At 36.5% G+C, this 19,878-nt stretch overlaps 1 protein-coding gene across 1 annotated transcript in view; it reads left to right on the top strand.

The window, feature by feature from the left end:
• Positions 1 to 19,878, top strand: part of COG5 (component of oligomeric golgi complex 5) — a 180,182-nt gene that overhangs the window by 97,501 nt on the left and 62,803 nt on the right. The window lies entirely within an intron of this gene.

The raw sequence follows: 19,878 nt of genomic DNA on the forward strand, positions 1-19,878 counted from the left end.
CTTAATCCAGCCTTGTAACTGTCAGCAATGTCATTGGAATTAGTGTATGGAATTACTGTATGGAGAGTGAACTGCTACCTGTTGTGGATACATTCAGAAAAAGTACACTGATTGTGCAGAGAAAAAAACTTTTTTATTTTATTTTATTTTATTTTATTTTATTTTATTTTATTTTATTTTATTTTATTTTATTTTATTTTATTTTATTTTATTTTTTATGTATTTATTTATTTTTCTAGGAGAATTAATGCAGGGTGTTATAGACTCAAAAAAACCCCACAGAGTTTAAATACACAGGGACGGCAAATACGACATGGAAGACAGAGAGGGAGAGTGCATGTTCAGGTTAAAGCATTTATTGAGTGTGTTCTTGCTGCCTCTTTCTGATAGTTAAGTTTCGTTGTTGTTATCATCTTCCCCAGGGAAGTCAAGGTAGCGGAGTCAGCTCAGTGAGGTACCGGTCGGGTGCTCAGCCTCACGAAGGAAGGAGCTGACATCGCTTGGATCTTAACTCTCAGAAGAGCCAGCGGCATATCCTCTAGTTGACACTTTGAGCATCCTGCTTCTCTTTCTGCATTCTCCTCGTACTGTCCCCCTGTGTATTTAAGCTGTGTGTATTTCATAAATCTCGTGTACAACCCTGCTCAATTACATTAATTTTATGGGAAAAGCAGCTTGGTCTTCTCTTGAACTTGGCCGCTCTGATGTGATAATGATTAATGGAGCAAGGTGTTTGCTGACTGGCAGCAGGGCTCCAGAATGCCACGGAGTGATGTGATGTGTTGCCAGCTATGCTTGTGAGCTGCCCATTTGATCTTATAATCAGTACAACATTTTTTTTTTTTTTTTTTCTCTGCTTAGATCTAACAGCATGAAATTTACTGCACTGTTTTGAGCATTACAGTTTCTTGCTTGAATTTGGCTTAAGGAAACAAAATCTCTTGAATCTTACATCCAAATGGAAACTCTTCTTTATGCTTGCACCTAAAACTTATTTGTTTTCATCCTTTGAAAACTTTCGCTTAAAAAAATCAGATTTGTTTTTGTAGTTGTTTTTGGACTTAGCCCTATGAAATATTTTGTAAACATTACCGAGGATTTATTTTTGTAAAGCTGCTGGAATAGGGTCATATTTGGTCAAGACAATCAGAGCAAAAGTAATAGCATTGATCATTAATATGTACCTCCACATAATAGTAATAATAATAATAATAATAAAGCTTGAAAATGCCTTGTTAATATAATAGGTGGCCTTTGTTAGAAAAAATGACACCAAAACAAACAGTTCTAAAATTATGCATCTCTCTCATATTCCAACTTCCTTGGCTCCGGAGGTGCCAGCATCTCAGAGAAGGGAATGACCGAAAGAAACCGGAACTTTAATAACTTTTCCTCTGTGTGTCTAGCTTTTATTTCAGGATATCTGTGGTACAGGTAGTAATCCTGCAAAATACCCTGGAGACTGCAGAAACCTTTGACTGTTGTTTTAGAGATGGTCAAACAGAGATCCGGATAAATTGCTGCTGAAGGTCAGACACTGAGTCAGTAGAAATAGTGGGGAGTATTGATCCTGCAGGATCCTGTGTGGTGTTACTGCTTGGTGCTGTTCCACAGGTAGTCCCTGGTGTCGGAGGGGAAGGCATTTAGGATGCAGCCAGCCACAGGAACTAGTGGGGAAGCAGTATTTGTTTGGTAGAATCCATAATAGAATCATAACAATATATATTTTTAAAATAATCAATTTCTTAATTAGCACAGACGCAACAGCAACATTTGAATATTTTTAAAACCTTATTTTTTTACAGTATGCATGTTTTGTTAGTTATACAAATGTAGCCTTAACTATAGTTTTGATAATAGCCGTAGACAGCTGTGTTGCCAACTGGGGCAACTTACTCAGTGGGGGGAAAAAGATGTTAATTAACTGAAGTATAAAATCCAAACTCCTCTGAGTCTAGGTATAAGAAAACAGTCCCAGACTAATACCGAATTTGCCATTTAGTAAGTGCCTTTAGTATACAGATAATTAAAATTGCTATCCTAGTTGATTTCCAGATAAACTGTAGATATTTTCAGATGGCATTGGTTATGTAATTTTTTAAAATACTTCAGTCTATATGAAAGTTTCTTTGGTTATGGCCAAGGATATTTCCTGAGTTCAACTGAATCACACAATTAATTTTGCCGTAATATACTTTATTTAAAAATGATTTCTATGAAATTTATATACCAATATGGGATTATTGAGATAATTTATTTACATATTAGTAGTAAATTAGTTTTTTAAAAATATATATGTTACATGTGAAGATTTTGAACATTAACTGCTAATTTACAATAGATCTCTCTTATATGGATGCACATAACTCCACATCCATTTTTATATACTCAGGAATAGTTCAGACAGATCAGATATTCCAGCTGGATTTTTACTTCCTCACTGTGGGAACGTTTTTCCTTTTTTTCTATATACAAATGCCTGAATCTAATGTGAAGAAAGTGCAAAGCCAGCGATTGATTTCGTTTGTAAGATAGAAACTGAATATTAGGTAGAATGAGAATGTTTTAAAGACTCATATATAGTTTGTGCATAGATGGAGGTAATATGATGCTAAGATAATGCTGTTTTTCTGCATTTCTATTTGTGTTCACCTAAACTAAGAGATAAATATATGCTATAACCACTAAAGGTTGTTATTGATAGGTTACAGATTCCGTTATTTATTTTTGATTTGTTTTGCCTGCTTTATATCAAGCCAAAAAGAATTGGGCACTCTTCTTACCTTTTCTCAATCTGTGCCTCATCTTTTTCAGTTTGGCTTTTGGGATGCTGCTGTTTGCCTCCTCCTTCCCAGCTGTTCACTAGAAAAATCAGGACTGAAGCCAATTCATTTGCTTTCCTACTTTATTACCAAAAATGGCAAAATTTTGCCAATGTTGTCACTTTTCCACTTCAATAATAGATAATAAAGTTGCACATGGGAATTTTTGCATATTTTCAAATTTTTGAGTGTGGGAGGAGTACTATTTCAGGCTCTTACTCTGAAATGCTAAAACATGAAAGACTGTATTATGCATTTTTTTCCCATGATAACCAATATTTTTAGCTTATTTCTGATTCATCTGAATCCAAGATAAGCTATCAGAGGCACAGAAACAAATGGTCATGTATATGCTCTGGATTTCCTTTCTCTATATACTTTGGAAAGACAGTGTTTTTTACACTCACTGTGTAGAGAAGAGGGAAAAAAAATCTGAGAAATGTATGTTTTTTCTTTTTGCATCTCACCAGGGAAATTTTTTTGACACCAGCTATTCAGTTTAATAGGAAATGGTTTATATCTGTGAAGGACATATTCTATTACATTTAAATACATTTAAAAATCATATTGTACAAGGTGTTTTGATTTAATTGTATTTCTGAATGCTACATAGCTTTAGTAGAAAAAGTTTGGAAAAAAAAAAGACTAGGCAAGAAGGAAGCAAAATCTTTTTTGGATTTCTGTATTACACCCAGGGTCTGTTATGGACGTTGTAGGAATTACTAAAATAAATTCTCTGGAACCAATAAAATCTGGCACAATGTATTGCTGATGTGAAGAGATCTGTACTCTTCACACCAAGTTAAAATTCAATAATATAGCATGTGCATGCCTACAGGCTCCAGCGTTTTTTGTATGACTGTTGCCATTCCTCATTCAGATTACCATTCCTCATTCTCCACCCTTATTAATGAAAACATATGTGGGTATAAAACCATATTGTTTAGGGAAGACTGACTTGTGAGTTAACTGTACATTTTAAGGTGAAAGAGAAGGGTGACAAATATGACTTGAGAATTCCTCTAATTGTGTATGCAATCGCCAAGAACTAAGGGACATTTTTATAGAGGATGTGCAATTATATTTAAAGAATTGAAAAAATAAATAATCACTAACCTATCTGTTAACTTACCTGTTTGCAATTCCTTTAAGGCAGATAATTTTGATTATTTGTTTAGTACTGTCAGGACTGGGAGCTGTTTGTAGTGTAGGCATACCCACCAACCACTGAGGATGTACTGCTGAAAAACGTAATGTTAGTGTTTCAACAGATAGCAAAGCAATTTTTCCTTTTAGAATTAAGGTAACAGAGCACTGATGCATATGGAGGCTTTAAATACACCAGTGTAAGACCTGTGTTGTGGAAGGTGGATATGCAAAGGTATGGTTTTCAGGATTGTCAGCTGGAGGAGGTGCTGGCTTAGCAGCAGATGATTTTTCTTAGCAGGCTATCACTGGGAAAGAAGGAGCTCAGCTGCTTCCTACAAGCGATTTAACACCCAATTTTAATTTAATACTCTGGGCATTCTTGCGTTTTTCTACAGTTACACTGTGCAAATCATCTTCCTTGGAATAATCAAGGTCTATCAAAGCTGTTAGAGATGAAAGACTGCAAAACCGGGGTAATGGAAATGATAAGCAGCAGTAGGGGTATAAAGGATGGGTGGTAGAAGTCCAAAACGACACACATAGATGGAACAGATAGTGGTGTGTTTCTTTACCAATAATGGAAAATACTCGATACTGTAAACTAATCATCAGTTCAGTTCTGTTTCATATGTTCATAATCCCATGAACCTGTCAGCACACTGGGTGCAAGGACATTCTGTACTAGCACTTCGCTCTTTCGTGTTCATAGGCTGGCAGCATGATTTTAAGATGGAAGTACAGAGGGAATCATAGGGGTTTGTCAGAATGCTGAAAATCTGAATAATGGTTTTCTTAAGTAATCATTATCTGGATCCCTCTTACCTGCAGAGTTCATCAGTGACTGGCTGTAATAAGTAAAAACCACAAGAGAAATGCGGGTAATGTATAGAGTAGGAGATAATAATAATAATAATAATAATAATAATAATAATAATAATAATAATAATAATAATAATAATAATAATAATTTTAAGTAAACAAAAACGTCAAAGTGGGCAGATTGATTAAATGGATTTTATGTAGAAAGCTTATTAAATAGAGTGGGAAACTTAAGAATTTAAGCTTGTTGAAACAGAGAATGATATCTGAAGAAAGGTGCTCTCTATTGATGAGCATGGTAGAGATCCAAACCTGAGTAATGTTTTCCCAAGTAAACGTAATCAACATGTGTTTCAATAATGTCAATATTTCAGAAGCATACATAAATGTATATGTTTAAACTGGAAGTTGGTATTTACTAAAGCTTTTCAAATAGAGCATAAGGTTGAAATACAGCCCATATGGGCCGAGGGATGTATGCTCATGGTTTGCTGGGGTTTACTCAGTACACGTGTAAGGAGTGTTCTGTAAGCTCTGTTAGGTGTAGTCAAAGAGAAAAATCGTCAGCCTTTTGAGGAGTACATGTAATGTTCTCCTAAGATACTACAATCAATTTGGAGGCATCCAGTCAGGAATTTCTCTCAAAACATTTGTGCTGCACTCACCACCCCCACTCACTCACTTAATGTAGTGCAAATGTATAGATAATAGAATCGTGTGAAGCAAGGATAGACTATAGCTCGCATCTTAGAAATTTAAGTACAGGTTATGGGTAGATAATACAGGTTTCCTATTTCTGTATCAGAGTTAGGTTTTTGAAAATATGAGTAACATGGGAATTCAGGGAGGATGGACACAGTACTTCTGTAGGTTGAGTGAAGTGCCAGAACGTCTATACACTGCAGAATTTAACACTTGCAGTTACATAGTCAATATCTTGCTACATTAATAAGCTGAAGGGGACAGTAGACAATTTCCTTCAGTCCAGAGCTCCCCAAATCTCTCAGATCTATCAGCTGTACCATTTCTCTATTGATGATAGTGGCATCATATTAAAACTGGAATTGTACACTTTTGATCTTAACTTCTTAGTTTGCTGTTATTAACAATTTGTATGACATACTACTGGTCTATTTGAACACAGAAGGAGGGCAGTACTACATGCTGAATATCTCTTTCAGGGAATTCCTTTAGACTTCCTTTTTAAAAAAAAAATCATCTTGTTTCACTCATCACCTATTTTGACAACAGTCTATGATATAGATGACATTTTGATCTCTATTCAGGACATCTGGCTGACCAGAAAACTAAGACTACTTTGTTAGGTTTACCAAAGTATTCAGAGGTACTGAAGATCAGAGGTTACCGTGTTTCATGTAAAAGATAAAATATTCATATTATTTTCTGAAAAAAGTGAATATCTAACATTAAATGAAATATTATCTATAAATGAAATATTACACATAGTTGTATATAGCTTCCAGTATCTGCTTTTTGTCACTCCTTGTGGCCTTATTTACTGGTATATAAGTAGAGAAAATGCAATTTTTAGCTGATGTGCTCAGCTGTCTTGTATTGTTTAGTCCTGGTGCAAGCTGTTACAAATGTGTGATGGGTTTTAATGGACGAATTCATTCAGAGATAGCACTGAGTTGTAACATTTCATCATATTAATTCTTTGTATTCCTGACAAATCAATAACCATCTGTTTTGATCATGAACGTTATTCAAGTTTCAAGCAGAAGGAAAACATGTACTAAGACTGAAAAATGTTTTCACATCTGCCAGAAATCCCCTGTGCCAAGTTTCATCTTTACTGCACATTGTTTCCAGGTGTGCACAGTAAAATACTGCTGCTGTTCTCTGGTATTCCCTATTATGTGTTTTGAGATGAGGGGTTGGTGCTTTCAGTAAAGATTTACCTTGAGTTTGATCTCCACTCAATAAATCCATAATCCGTATTACCGGAATTCCTTACAGTTGCTGTTGCCCTTTCAGCATCTTTGTGAAGTACCAACATCTGTGTTTTGCGATGAAAAACAGAGGCCCAGTGAGATTTATAACTCTCCTAGATCTTGCCACACACAGTAAGTGTTACATCAATAAAAATGAGGAGGGGGAGAGAAAGGTCAGTGTACAAAAACCGGCCTTTCTCCTACACCCAGGCACGCATTTACAGTTCTTAAAGGAATTGTTTTGCCAGGATTCACAAGCAAATACCTTTCCTGAGCTTTAGTACCTGAGTCTTCCCTTTAGGCATGGGTGGCTGCTTGGAAGGAAGGTGCTTGTGTTCTGTATCACAGGCACTGAAGCACATCTTCAGGGAGTGAGGCCCAGCACCGTACCATGCCTGAGGGGCTTTGCACTGTTTCTCATTTTAAGAAGTGCTCTGGCCACTCAAGGGCTCGTCACTACAGCGTGTCCAAGTCAACTTCTACAGGAATGCATGAACTTTATCATTTACTTGTGCAGATGAGACAACTCAGTTGTGCTGAGATCTTGGATCTACTTGATAGAGATGGTATAGACCCAAGGGAAACAACATTCATGGGTAAAATGGAGGAAGAGCTGTAGGCCGGTGGGGACAGCATGTCCTTGGCAGCTGGGAAGCTATGGGTTCAGGACACTGTGCACTGAGGCCTCAGTGCTCACAGTTGCATCCTGAGTCCAATCTCCAGTCAGCAGATTGTTTTTTTCTCCCTATAACTTAAAAACACATTGAAGCCGTTAAAAGAACTGCTGTTTTCCCCGAATTTTCATTAACTGCACTGCTATTACTTCTTACCAAGGAATTAACGTGGTTGGAACTGATTTTAAAAATAAGCTTGCCTTTACTTTGGTGACTTAAACCTGCAGAGGGGTATGGGAGAGCAAACATCATCGTTCAGCGTTGCTTCCTTTCTGCTGCTGTTCTGGCTGTAATGCAGAGGCAATTTATTTAAGCTCCCCCCCCCCCCCTTTTTTTTTTTTTCCCAAATCTTTCCTTTTTTTTTGCTAGTCAGAGTTATTTTTTAAAATAGAAATAGAGAAGGCAGAAGCAGTGATTGCTGCAGGGAAGCACTATGGAAACCTGTCACGACAACAGCTTCAAATGAAAGAGGATCTTCAGCATTTAAAAAGTAAAAGTGTTTGTCAGATACTCCAGAGGCAGAGTTGGAGAGGAAGGAAGTGTACAGAGAGGTGTTCAGAAGAAAATACATGTTCTTGCTTTTCACTAGGGGAAAATGTGTTTCTGGGCTCAGACATGCAATTATATATCCTACAATGTATTTATGGTCTGGGACCTAAAAATGCCCAATTATTTAATCTACTCTAATGCTATGTTAACAGTATTGTTCTTTATGGCTGATTAGACACATTCACTACAAAATAGAACTTGATTTTCCAGCTGTTTTTTATTTTTTGTTTGTTTGTGTTTTAAGAAATTGTGGACAGATATTTCACTTCTTTGAAATAATTAATTATTCATAAAACTGAAAAGAAGTTATTCATGATGCTTGCAGCAATAATTAAATAAATATATCTTTAGCATAGCTCTCGGTTGTGGATTATTGTCTTTATTTTCCAGATGGAAAATGTGAAGCATGATGTCAATGTGGTATTTGATCCCAAATCACCTGATACTTGTTCCCTGTGCCCTTGCTAAAGAAAACCTCAAATGCATTTTGTTTCTACTGGTAAAGCAAGTAGAAGATAAAAAATGACATGAATGTGGTATTGCTATAAATGTTAAAACTGGTAGATTCGCTTTGTTCTCCTGTCACATTCACAGTGCCTTTTAAAACTTTCTAATTATTTCTGCACAATGCTGATACATAAAACAGTGTAAGTACACTTACATGTATGAATGTGATATAAAAAAAATTGAATGTTTGGAATGTCAGTGATTAATCACTAAATTAAATGCAGTGTCCAGTGGGGATATCCGAAAAATGCACAGTGAGTGCGAATCCCAAAGAATTTAATTTTCCTGAAGTCATTTAAGTTCCTGGATGCATTTTGTAATGTTTCTTGGTCATGTTCATTGCTAGTAGAAGTATTGGAAAGCAACATTTGGTAACTAGAAAATATGTAAAGGAGAAATTGATTTGATTTGATTTTAAATAAGAGAAATACCTCTTTTCTTAAAGAGTTATTAAGAAAAAAAGAATAAAAAGACTTAGTGGTGGAGAAGTCATTCTAAACTAGCAGATTCATCTTTTATACTGTGCATACTTGTAGGAAAATAGTTGTAAAATAAACAGAGGTTTTATTTTCACCTTGTGACTTACTTTTTTACTGCTGGGTTATAAAACGGTGGCAGTAATGGACATGGGTGTTCTCTCTTTCTACAGTGAGATTCTGGTCATTCAGATTTTGATGGATCTATGCATTTATTAAAATATGTATACTGAATTTACAAACAGATTATGGGATTGTGCAGAATTTGTTTGCTTTCAGATGTGATGTAGAAAGCTTTATATCACTTCACCATTGTGCACTTGTCCTATACAGAGGTAATTTAGGAAGCTTAATGTAATTGGTGTCCAACCGTGGAACAGTATTTTTATAAAGTTTGCTGCTCCTAGCCTGTGTAAGTGGTTAATCAAAACGGATTGACAGATTATGTGTCTGTGGTTTTTTTTTTCCTTTTTTTTTTTTTCCTGTAGGTGTTTGTGACTCATAAATGCAGAATTAGACCAAAAAATCTGTGACTGGATAATGGAGTATTTGCAAGTACTTCACTGTACTTTTCAGTGCAGCACAACAAATAGCCTGCACTTTCCGGTGTTTATTTGTAAGGATTTATTATTCTGTGGCCCTGCTAATCCCATCATTTCTGTTCCTGTTTTTATGATAGTGCAAGAAAGTGGTGTATAAATAGTTCCTATAAATGGGTATTCCTGAAAATACATCTGATCTGTACAATATTTTTACCTAACTGTCTTTTATAGTAAAGTAATAGGTGAAAATTGAGAAGTCATTAATGTTTTATATCCCTTCACTCTGCTATGATTCATCACTCAGCTGTTTGCCAAAATCTTTATATTCTGTTTAGTGACAGTTTTATACGAGAACAGCTGGATGATTTTTAAATTCACTCATGGTCCTTTATTTTTTTTTTTTTTTTGAAGGTTCATCTTGATTGATCTGGCCATTTGCCAGCAAAATGTTAAAACTTAATCTTCCATTGTAGGTGATGTTTTAAATGCATAGTAACTCAAGCTTGGTAATGCTTTTCAAAGAGTATGGTTAGCTGTACTTGTTTTACATATCTACTGGAATTAGCAATGCATCGTGTGTGTTCAGGAAAAAAATCAGAGCTCCTTAGAAAGCCATAAGAAACTACCCTGAGTGTTAGATCTTTCCATTGAGACCAGTTATTCTGAAATGGGAAGCACTTAGTTTGGTTTCGTACCAATTAGTAAATGTCATTCGTGATCACTAAAAAATTACTCCTCGTAGAATATCCGTCATGAAAACACAGGGATGTTTAATAACACTGAGTTCAGCTTTCTTTGCAGACAGAAGTGATTTCAAATTAGAGGCTGCTGCATAGTCTGCTCGTGTGTTCTGGCTGTCCATCTGTTTAGGTGCTTTCAGTGGACTGGAAACGTGTCAGCTGGTACGTCTTGGGCAGCCCTGACCACATTGCAGAACTGGAACGGCGCGAAGGCTGCCTAATATGTAAAGGGACAGGAAGGTATCTGATTCTAATGCTGTTAGGATAATTAATGCAAATATGGTAATTGATTCACCCATTTATATGCGGAGAGGCATGGGCCACTGCTATGAGCAGCTCAACTGTGAAAGGCTTTGTAAATAAAATATGCTGTAAGGGTAGAATGGAGGAGCCTGAGGACGGTGTGTGTCAGTATGGGGACTGGAAACTAAGTTTAGGAGCTGAAGCGAGCTGCAAAAAGAAAGATGTGAATGGAAGGAGCAGTTAGGAGAACAAGACTGTACAGAAGGGTTGGAGGATGAAATGGGAAATGGATAAGGTGGAGCTGTGAAATGAGGAAGTGTTGTTTGCCTTGCTAGAGATCAAGAAAGGCAAGCTAAGATTAGATCTCTTTGAAAATAGTTGAGGTGAAATTGGACTGAGAACTGCAGAGGCTTTTCTTCGTCAGTGACATCACAGTGCTTCAGTTACAGTGGTCTTGTCTCTACAGAATGAATTTAATAAAAATTGATATAAAGTATTCTTCCTCCGAAGTCCTTGTCCATTCAAACGTTTTATACCAGTTTGATTAAAAGGATTTCTAATTTGGTTTAAATATCCACAGGTAAACAGCGTGTATGAAATTCTGCTCGGATTCCACAGATAGAATTGAGCAGAGAGTGACCCCAGCTTTGGCTGCATCTCTGTATAATCCATCCCAGTCTTTTTAATTGGTACTTTTGTGTATCTGTCTCTCTTCAAAACTAAGGCTACAGCGAGGCTCTTTCTCCCCAGATAAGGTAGTATGTTATTGTTAAATGCCTTTTCCAGACTGTAATTCTATTTGGGGTTTGTGCTGTTGGCTGTTGATTGTTAACAGGTTCTGAAATAATGCAATTAGGTGATCCAAGGAGAACGTATCAAGCATTAATAAGCCACATCTGCATACAGCAGAGTGAAAAATCTGATCGAAAAGACATGATACTTATCTAAACAAGATGATATAATTCGTTTTGCCTTTTTCTCAGGTTAAAAACCTGTTCTTTGTCTCAATCTCCACTGAGAAAAGGGTGTTTCATCGTGTTCTTGATCTGCTACTCAATGCCACTTGAAATTCTGCATAATCGCCCATTTGGAGTTGTTCTTATGATAACAAAGTATTTAAAGCTTTGGGTTATTTTGAAATGGCATATAGAACTGTACAGTATGTTGCATCGGAAAGCAGAAATCTTGCAGCAAAATGCTGAGGCTCCTAGATGATGAAAAACGTCTTCTGCTTAGAAGAAGTCAGGCACTTGTTTATTCTTGTCCTATTCTGTCCCCCTTCTTTCCTGCTGCAGGTATCCTTCCCAAACAGTTAAACATGAAAACAATAATTGAAAATAATTTAAAATAACTTTTTTAAGTTAGTCCCTTTAACATATTTGAGGGCACTTCAGAGCTTTTGACAATATGTAACACGGATTCCAGAAATGAGAGGCTGTCACTTGCACAGGTAATTATTATCTTATTGCAAAGACTAGCAAGGGAACAAAAAAAAAACAACAAAAAAAACACACACACACACAAAAAAAACAAACCACAGATGGGCTTTTAGGTATTTAAATCATTTGGAACATACCATTTGAAGGGTGTTTGTCTGAAATTGGATTTTTTTATAAACAGAGGAGAAAAACAAACCAATTACAGCTCTCTGGTAGCTAATCCCTAATCTTAACTGCTAAGGCTTAATTAGAAGTAAAACCTAGGATTTTTGTTGCTTGTAATGGCTTTGTTTAACCAGTTAACAGAGTGAGCACGTACGTAAGGATATTCTACAATGGGAGAAAACACCTGGTGACAAGCTGCTGTCCAGAGCTCAGACTTACTGATGAGATTTTGTGTCTTTATATTTCTGTGCTTCAGTCGGCAGGTGCAAGTTGAAGTTGCATGGAGGCAACAGAGGTGATACTCTCTGGCCCTTGTCAGAAAATGATAACTGTGTTTTGTGTTTGTTTGTTTGTTTGTTTGTTCGTTTGTTTTTGTAGTGAAGCCTCATCTTCAGATTAACTGGCCAAAAGATTGGTTACCGTGGAGAACTGTAGAGATTGGTCAGGTTGTGTAAGATGTAGGTGAAAAATGCATTTTAAGAAGCTTGATTTGGGTCAGATGCCCCCATTTCCTTACAGCCTGCCAGATTTAGCATTTTGTCTGATTTCTATTCTGAATTTATACTCTTTCTAAACTCAAATGCAGCATTGTAGGATAAACTTTTTAATTGTTATGGACTACTTGCCCTAGCTGATCTGTCCTCAGAGGTGCCAGATACTTTCTTTCAAATTGCTGTCACGTTGATAGCCTTAGGCTTGGTAAACTTTGGAAAAGTGCTTGATGTTTCATGAAATAATTCTTTACGACAGTTCCTGATGCCTTTCTGTTCCATTAGCTCTTAGCCATCTGTTGCTTTGATTACACTATTATTGAGTATAAGTGTTTTGGCAAGCTATTTAGCTGTGTTGAAAAATCTTGTTTCTTTGCTTTCTAGTATTTTATTGCTGCTGTTTCTTTCTTTTTTTTTTTTTTTTTTTTCTCCTTTCTTTCTTTTCTCAACCTTTGTAGTGCAGTGCTTCTTGTTATATACTTCTCGTTACTCTAAGAAACAAAAGCCTGACCTAGCTTGAGGACACGATGAGGTTTATGGCTCATCGTTCACTTTGAAAGCCAAAGTCCTTCTACTGTAGGAAGTTGTATATTCCAAACATGGGCTGGCAGAAGGTGGATATTATAACCTAACCATATTTAAATATTTAGCTGGGGGATTCTTGCCTCTTAAGGCTTCAAATATACTTTTTTAGGGTCTAGCCAGTGTATTATGTCAGTATTGCCTTCTATAGAAAAATGGAACATCTTAACCTCACACTTCCTCCAAGTCTGCAAAGGTCAAACCAGGAAGAACTGGAAGTTCATTAGAAAAAAGTCTGTATTCTTTGGCTTTACATTGTCAATTTGACCTTTTCATGTATTGCTCATATTTTAAAGATGAACAGAGTAAAAGACAGATGGAGTGATAATGATCATAGAGATGTGCTTCCCTATGTAGGTTCATTTTTAGGAGTTGTGATATACCAATTAATTTTTTTAAAGCCTGGACTTTTAGAAATGAAATAAAGTACTGTTTTTAGACTGCAGTTGAATTTCATTGGCATTTAATTTCTACTTTTAGATTTTTGTTATTTTTTTTTCCTGCAATTAAAATAGCAAAGTGATACCGCAAAACAAGAGTTCCAACAAGTCTCAGTAAGTTATTAACTCTGTTCAATAGGTCACTTCACCTTTTCTGTGACTGGAGTGGCTGAGTTTCCTTCACTGCTTACCTGTTTGAGCTCTTCAAATTGAGGCACGACTTCCAAGTAACTTCTCACTTTTTTCACATTTGGTTTCTGTAAGAGATGACTAAGAACTACTTGTAAGTGATAACTGCAAGTGTCTACAAAACCTTTCTCAATCATCTTGCCTTCAAGTAGTAATACTTATCATTATGGTTAGTAGCATAATCAATGAAAAAATATTTGAAGGAGGCAGTGGGTTGGATTGCATCGAGAGGTGAGAAGGAGAAAATACTGTAAATGAAGAGTTGGCCGGGGATTTTCAGCCTCTCAAAGCTAGACTAACTGGTTGTTAACACTATATATGCACATGTATTTCCAACGAATTTAAAACCATTGCAGAAGCTATGAAGAGCACTTTTTCAGCTTGTTGAAGTGATCTTGTACAGCCATGCTGTGTTGGAAATTGCAAATGCTATTTCATACTAACAAAATCAGCCACATGAAGTAAATGTAGGAACGTAACGGAAATAGTTTCCAATATAGTAAATCTACTATCAAATTAAATTATTTAATACTAAGTGCTAGTCAAAGTTACTCAAAAGCACCATTCTGGAAGCTGTTTTTGTAAGTATTTATTCCTAAAGCATTGCAATAGCCTTTTGTATCCTCAGTCAGGGAATGTTTCTTAGCTTGCAGGTTTGGTTATTTCAGTTTGTGCCATGTTCTGCTGGTCCTATATGTTTATGCCCACTATTTTTTGATGACTAGGGTATGTTGTGTCTTTGTTGAAAGTATTATTTGTGGTAGTTCTTGCTTTGCCACATTGTCAGACCACTTTGTTGAAGTGATACATGGAATACATGGACTTACTAGTCATTATGGCTCTTCCTTAACTAAGCAACCTGTGCAATTCTTTTTGTATTCTGTTATGCTTTTTGTTTGTGTGTATGGGACATGGTAAATGTTTTGCCACATAAGAGTATGACAGCACATAATATCTGCTGTCATACATATACATAATGTCTACATTGACATTATGTGTAAATATAGTGAAAAGTTTCTGTTGTGTTCCTTCCACAGTCTTTCCTGAACAGGGTCTGCAGAGTAATACAGATTTTCAGTCAGAGTTACTCAGATTTTAGTATGAAAAGCAAAAATGTACTTGGGTACATTAGTATCTACGGAACCTCATTATTGAGTGAGGGACTGGTTTGAGCTTGACTTCCCTGAATATGATGCTTCTAAACTGTTGTGCAGAAAGATGTTTCCTCAGAGGGCCCTTCTGATTATGTGGTACTGGCATCTGTGAAATTCAACTACAAGACAGTTAGGAATGGCTTACTTCTCTAACACTAATTCTTGATGAAGTTTTAATTGTCACGTATAGTATATGTCCATGAGTATTTTGGGAAATTCATTTGAGATGATAGTCCACACAGGTAAAAATGCTGCAGCATGGGGTCATACGGACAGATACGCACTATGTAAAGAAATAGGATTCTGAGTTCCTGGGGACAGCACGGGCTGGAGAATAAAGGGCCACAGGGTCAATCCCACACCCTGAGAAAGTACAGTGGGTTTGGAAACTGTTTATAACAGTGGAGTTGATGAGCTTTGCCTGTCATCTAGGTTTCTTATTTTCAGTTCAGCCTTATGCTAGGAATCTTCCTGGCCCCAAATTAGCTCAGTGTCATCACCACACTTCCTTGTGAGGAGCAGGCTTGCTCATCCAAGATGCATTTCTAATAATGAAAAAGAAAATTGCTTTTTATTTAGCCATGCTTTCAGAAGATTGTTCAGATAATGATAGTGGCAATCACAAGATAAAAGCCTACAGTGCTGGACATTCTATAATAGTCAATTGCAGTGTTGGTATTTGACAAAAAAAAAAAGACTTGCTTCCATCCTAGGAGATATTTACAAACTAGAAATTTGGTAGGTGTTTATTTACTTTAAGTCTATAATGACTTTTTTTCTATCTAGTCTTCACAGGGTCGTTATCTCTGTGGGAGAGGAAATGACCAGATAGGGTTCTACTCTGCAGAATGACTGTAAATGTTGGTTTGGACTGGACAGCACCTCGTTTGTTATTGAGTCTAATTGCCTACTCTGGAAAGCAACCACATGATATAATTGTGAAAGAAAAAGACATTCATACCTAATGACTACAGAATGATTCCGTGACAACTTTTTTTTCTTCTTGGCTATGATGGTCTACAGAACCAAGTGGGATGGAATAAAATGCATCAGAAATGATGTTGCTAAAATGAACAGCTTTGAATGACTGAGAAAAGGAGCATTTGGTAGGAAGGTGCCATCTCTTCATAGGTGCTAGTGATAATGGGTATCTTTATATTTTGCTAAAACATAAATTGAAACATCCATACCTCTTTTCGTATGGTGGCTAATATCAGCCTTTTGATGATCAAGCTATTTTGTATGTTCTGTGATGAACATCGAGGAACTCTGCTCTTTTGGAATTTTGTGTGTTTCTTAAATTATAGAACTTGCTTTTAAACAAATTAGTGTATTTTTTCATATCATACAATCTTGAATTGATGATTCATGGAGTCTTTCCATACTCTTTGATCTGTCAAATTTAGTTTCTGTATATCTGTAACATATTATGTTTTGACATGCCAGGTGGTTTGAATGGAGAAGAGTATTGTCATTGGACTTAGCTCCGTCACTCCTTAGCTCCTGTGTAATTTTTATTATCTGAAGATCACTGTAGTTGATCTTCAAGTAGGTAGTATTGTAGGCCTACAGGTTGTGGAGCTACGGTTTTATTTCATTTGTGTATGGTTGTGTGGATGCACATTAGATTTTGTTGTACTGGTAACGTTTTACTGTGGTATTGGTATAAAAGCTGTGCTGTTTTTCTTTATCCCATTTCTCATCTGCCATAACTTAAAGTTTGTGGTATGTGTATAAATATTTTGAGGATGGTAATTTATTATATAAAGGACTATTTTCTTGTAAGCCACCCTCTTGTTAGAAGCAGAATTTTGTCTTCCTCTTGCTCTAACTGCCCATACATTCTTACATGATAAAAATAGACAATCCAATACTACTTCTGAGTGTTCATTCACAAAACAAGGCATTTAAAACAAAAAGGAACATAGGATCTTATGTTCTCTAAGGTGAACACTTACAAATTGCTGAGTGTAATTGTCTGCAGTGGCAGACAACTTGATTATGAAATCCTGTTTGTAAATTCCTTAAATCCCATCTAAAAAATAGTTATACTGTTTTTCCCATTGTTCCTTTTTGGATAGCTGTTCTGAATATCATTCTCTGATGTAATTCCTTTTTCCATCATAAATCACTTTTGTAGAGAGATTTTTTTACTCGAACGCATGCTTTACATTTGATAAAAATTGTGACAATCTTTAGACTCTCAGTGTCATTTAGCTTTAAGCTTTCGCAAATAGAAGAAAAATATACGGGGCAATTTCTTATAAAATCTGTTGGTAGTGGTAAATTCTGTAATTCTGATTCTCAAATTTTTGTTCAATGTGTACTTATGGTAAGCAGTCTAATTTTGAGGTGCGTATGCAAGCCTGAAAGTACAATTGTTTGTTTTCTTCTAGCTTTCCCACATTTTGTTTCTATGTAATACAATTGTTCCCAAGAGATTCTACATTTTTTTTAACATATTGTCTAAGCCTAGAAATTAGCTGTGCATAAAAAATGCAATTCTCATGGGACTAGAGCTGAACCAACAGTGGACTTTATATAGCCTGTCTGGGGCATATAAAACAGACTGTTTTTGTAGTGAGAAAAATGCTGTATACAAAAAAAAAAAAAAAAAAAGGATATTTTATAGTATATTGTCACAGTTTTAGTATATGTCTCGTCCCTGACATACACAGGGTGAATACATGAGCTAGAACATGAGCATGTCAGCAGCCATGTCTGCCATTTCAGGCAAGAAGTAAGACACCTACATCATCTTTCTTCTACTCTTGATTTTCACTTTACTACTAAATTCGGAAGATATTTTCAGTGAATAACAGTTTTCCATAAGAGTGTGTTTTGTTTAACATTCCTAACTTCAGAATGAATTGTTTGACAACCTTTGGCTAAAAACAGGTCTTTTGAAAGAGAGCCCAGGCTCTGTGGGAACACATTTCTGTCTTTCTTGACCGGTAGCTGCAGAGTTAGTTTGCTAACCTGTGGGAGCCCTGAGGTTCTTTTGAATGAAAGGGTTTGTGCCTGTATTGCCTCTGTCAGGAAAGTACCTGACCATAGGTTATTCAGGATAGCCAGTGCCCTGTCTGCTGTTCTGTTTTTTTTGTTGTTGTTAGTTAATATATGAACATTTACTGGAATCTGGAGTCTGACTGAAAGCTGGTTGAATGCTGTTACAGTTGTAGTACGGTATTGATTTTACATTACTGCCTTTCTGTCTGGATTTATAATTTTATAAACAGTCTATAAAAATCAAGACAATTACAAGAGGGAAGACTGGTAAATGAGAGGAGTCTTTTCTTGCTTTCCTTCCTTTCAGTTTCATTCTTTTTCTTTCTTCCAGTTTCTTTCCATTCTATTTCCCATCTTCTTCCCGTTTGTATTTTCTTCTTTCTTGTTCATTCTGTCCCCAGATTCCCTCCTTGCATTACAATATTCTTCGTTTTCTGACATCCCATTAATCTTCCAGTCTTTATGGCTTACTTTGCCACCTCCACAAGCACACCCACAGGATGCTTAGAAATTTTACAGCATACCCAGTTGTCAAAAAACTAAACCTACAAGTCCCGGGCCTATAATACTCAGTTGGGAATGCTCATTAACACCCACACTGTTTGGAAAAAGAAACTGGTACAGTTAGTGTAAGGTCTGCAAACCATATTGCATGCCTAATATTGCACTGCTTTCCCCTAAACCTGGAAACTCCTCATTGGGATTGGGCAAGGAAGTGGGATCTGGTTTTTGTGCTTTAATTGTGGTTCTGAGCTTTGTAGTTATACAGAAACCCTAGAAAGTCATGAACATGGATTAAGCCTGTGAAACATTAGTTTTGGGGGAGATGCGCTGTTCACTGATGTGTTAGGAGAGTTGTTGCAGTAGGTGGATGTACCAGCAAGCGGATCCTCAATCTAACAGCTGTCTCGTAGCTTTACTGGTGTGGTGTCGGTACAAGTTCCTCACATTTGAAAGGCAGATGAGCACACTCTTTCTTTCATTCAACAGTGTCTAGCTAAAGAAAACTCTTACCTGGGGAAGATGAAGCAAAATTGTGTGGGTCTTGCAGGCCCTTCTAATGTCAGTGGCTGCTACTGCAGCAGCCACGAGCAAGGAGAGTGTGATGGCATAAGTCCTCACTCCTAGAGGAAGTCAAAATGGGGTTTCTGGTGGGTTGCTCCTGTGGTCTCCTATACTTCTGTCCAGTCTGGGGGTAAGGATTTCTGCCAGACCAGGTTCTTTCCTGCTAGCAGAATTCACTAAGAAAAAATGAGGAAAGGCTGCATCTGTAATGTGTGAATGATCAACTGATCACCCCCCTCCACTAACTGCCCATGAAAGCTGAATAAAAAAGCAGTATTCAGCGTCTGGATGACAGTGCTTTGTTTCCAAAGGCAATAATTTGAGGCTTTTCTCTTGCTGAATAGCACCCATGACAGTGTTTAGTGTTGCTCAGTGGTATTATCATGAGATTTAATCATAATCAAAGGTCCGTTAAACAATGGACCTGAAAAATTTTTGAATGGCTTTCACTCTCCTGTATTTTGGAAAAGCTCCCAGTACAAAGATACTTAGGGTTTGTTTGTTTGTTTTTTTTTGTTGTTGTTTGTTTGTTTGTTTTTAAGGCTTTGGAAATGATCACTGTGTTGATTTGCACTCTTAATTCTCCTGTGAGGAAGATGAAGTTATTGTCAGCACTAGAAATAGAAATGTAGAAATATTAGCTTAAATTCTGCATCAGTCAGTGGTAGGGACTTGACCTGCTTGCCCTTGGTTAGTATTTCTTTTAAAATCATATCAGATTTAATCAGCAGTTTGGCACTTAAATGACAGTGCCGTAACAGATACCATATGTTAAAACAATATTACTAGCTACACTATAGCTGAATATAGCTGTATTGTAACTAATCTAGGAATTATTGGATCAATTCTTGGATCAGAACCTACGAAT

The sequence above is a fragment of the Aythya marila genome, assembly GCF_965140915.1.
Source record: "Aythya marila genome assembly, chromosome: 1".
NCBI classification, from domain to species: domain Eukaryota; kingdom Metazoa; phylum Chordata; class Aves; order Anseriformes; family Anatidae; genus Aythya; species Aythya marila.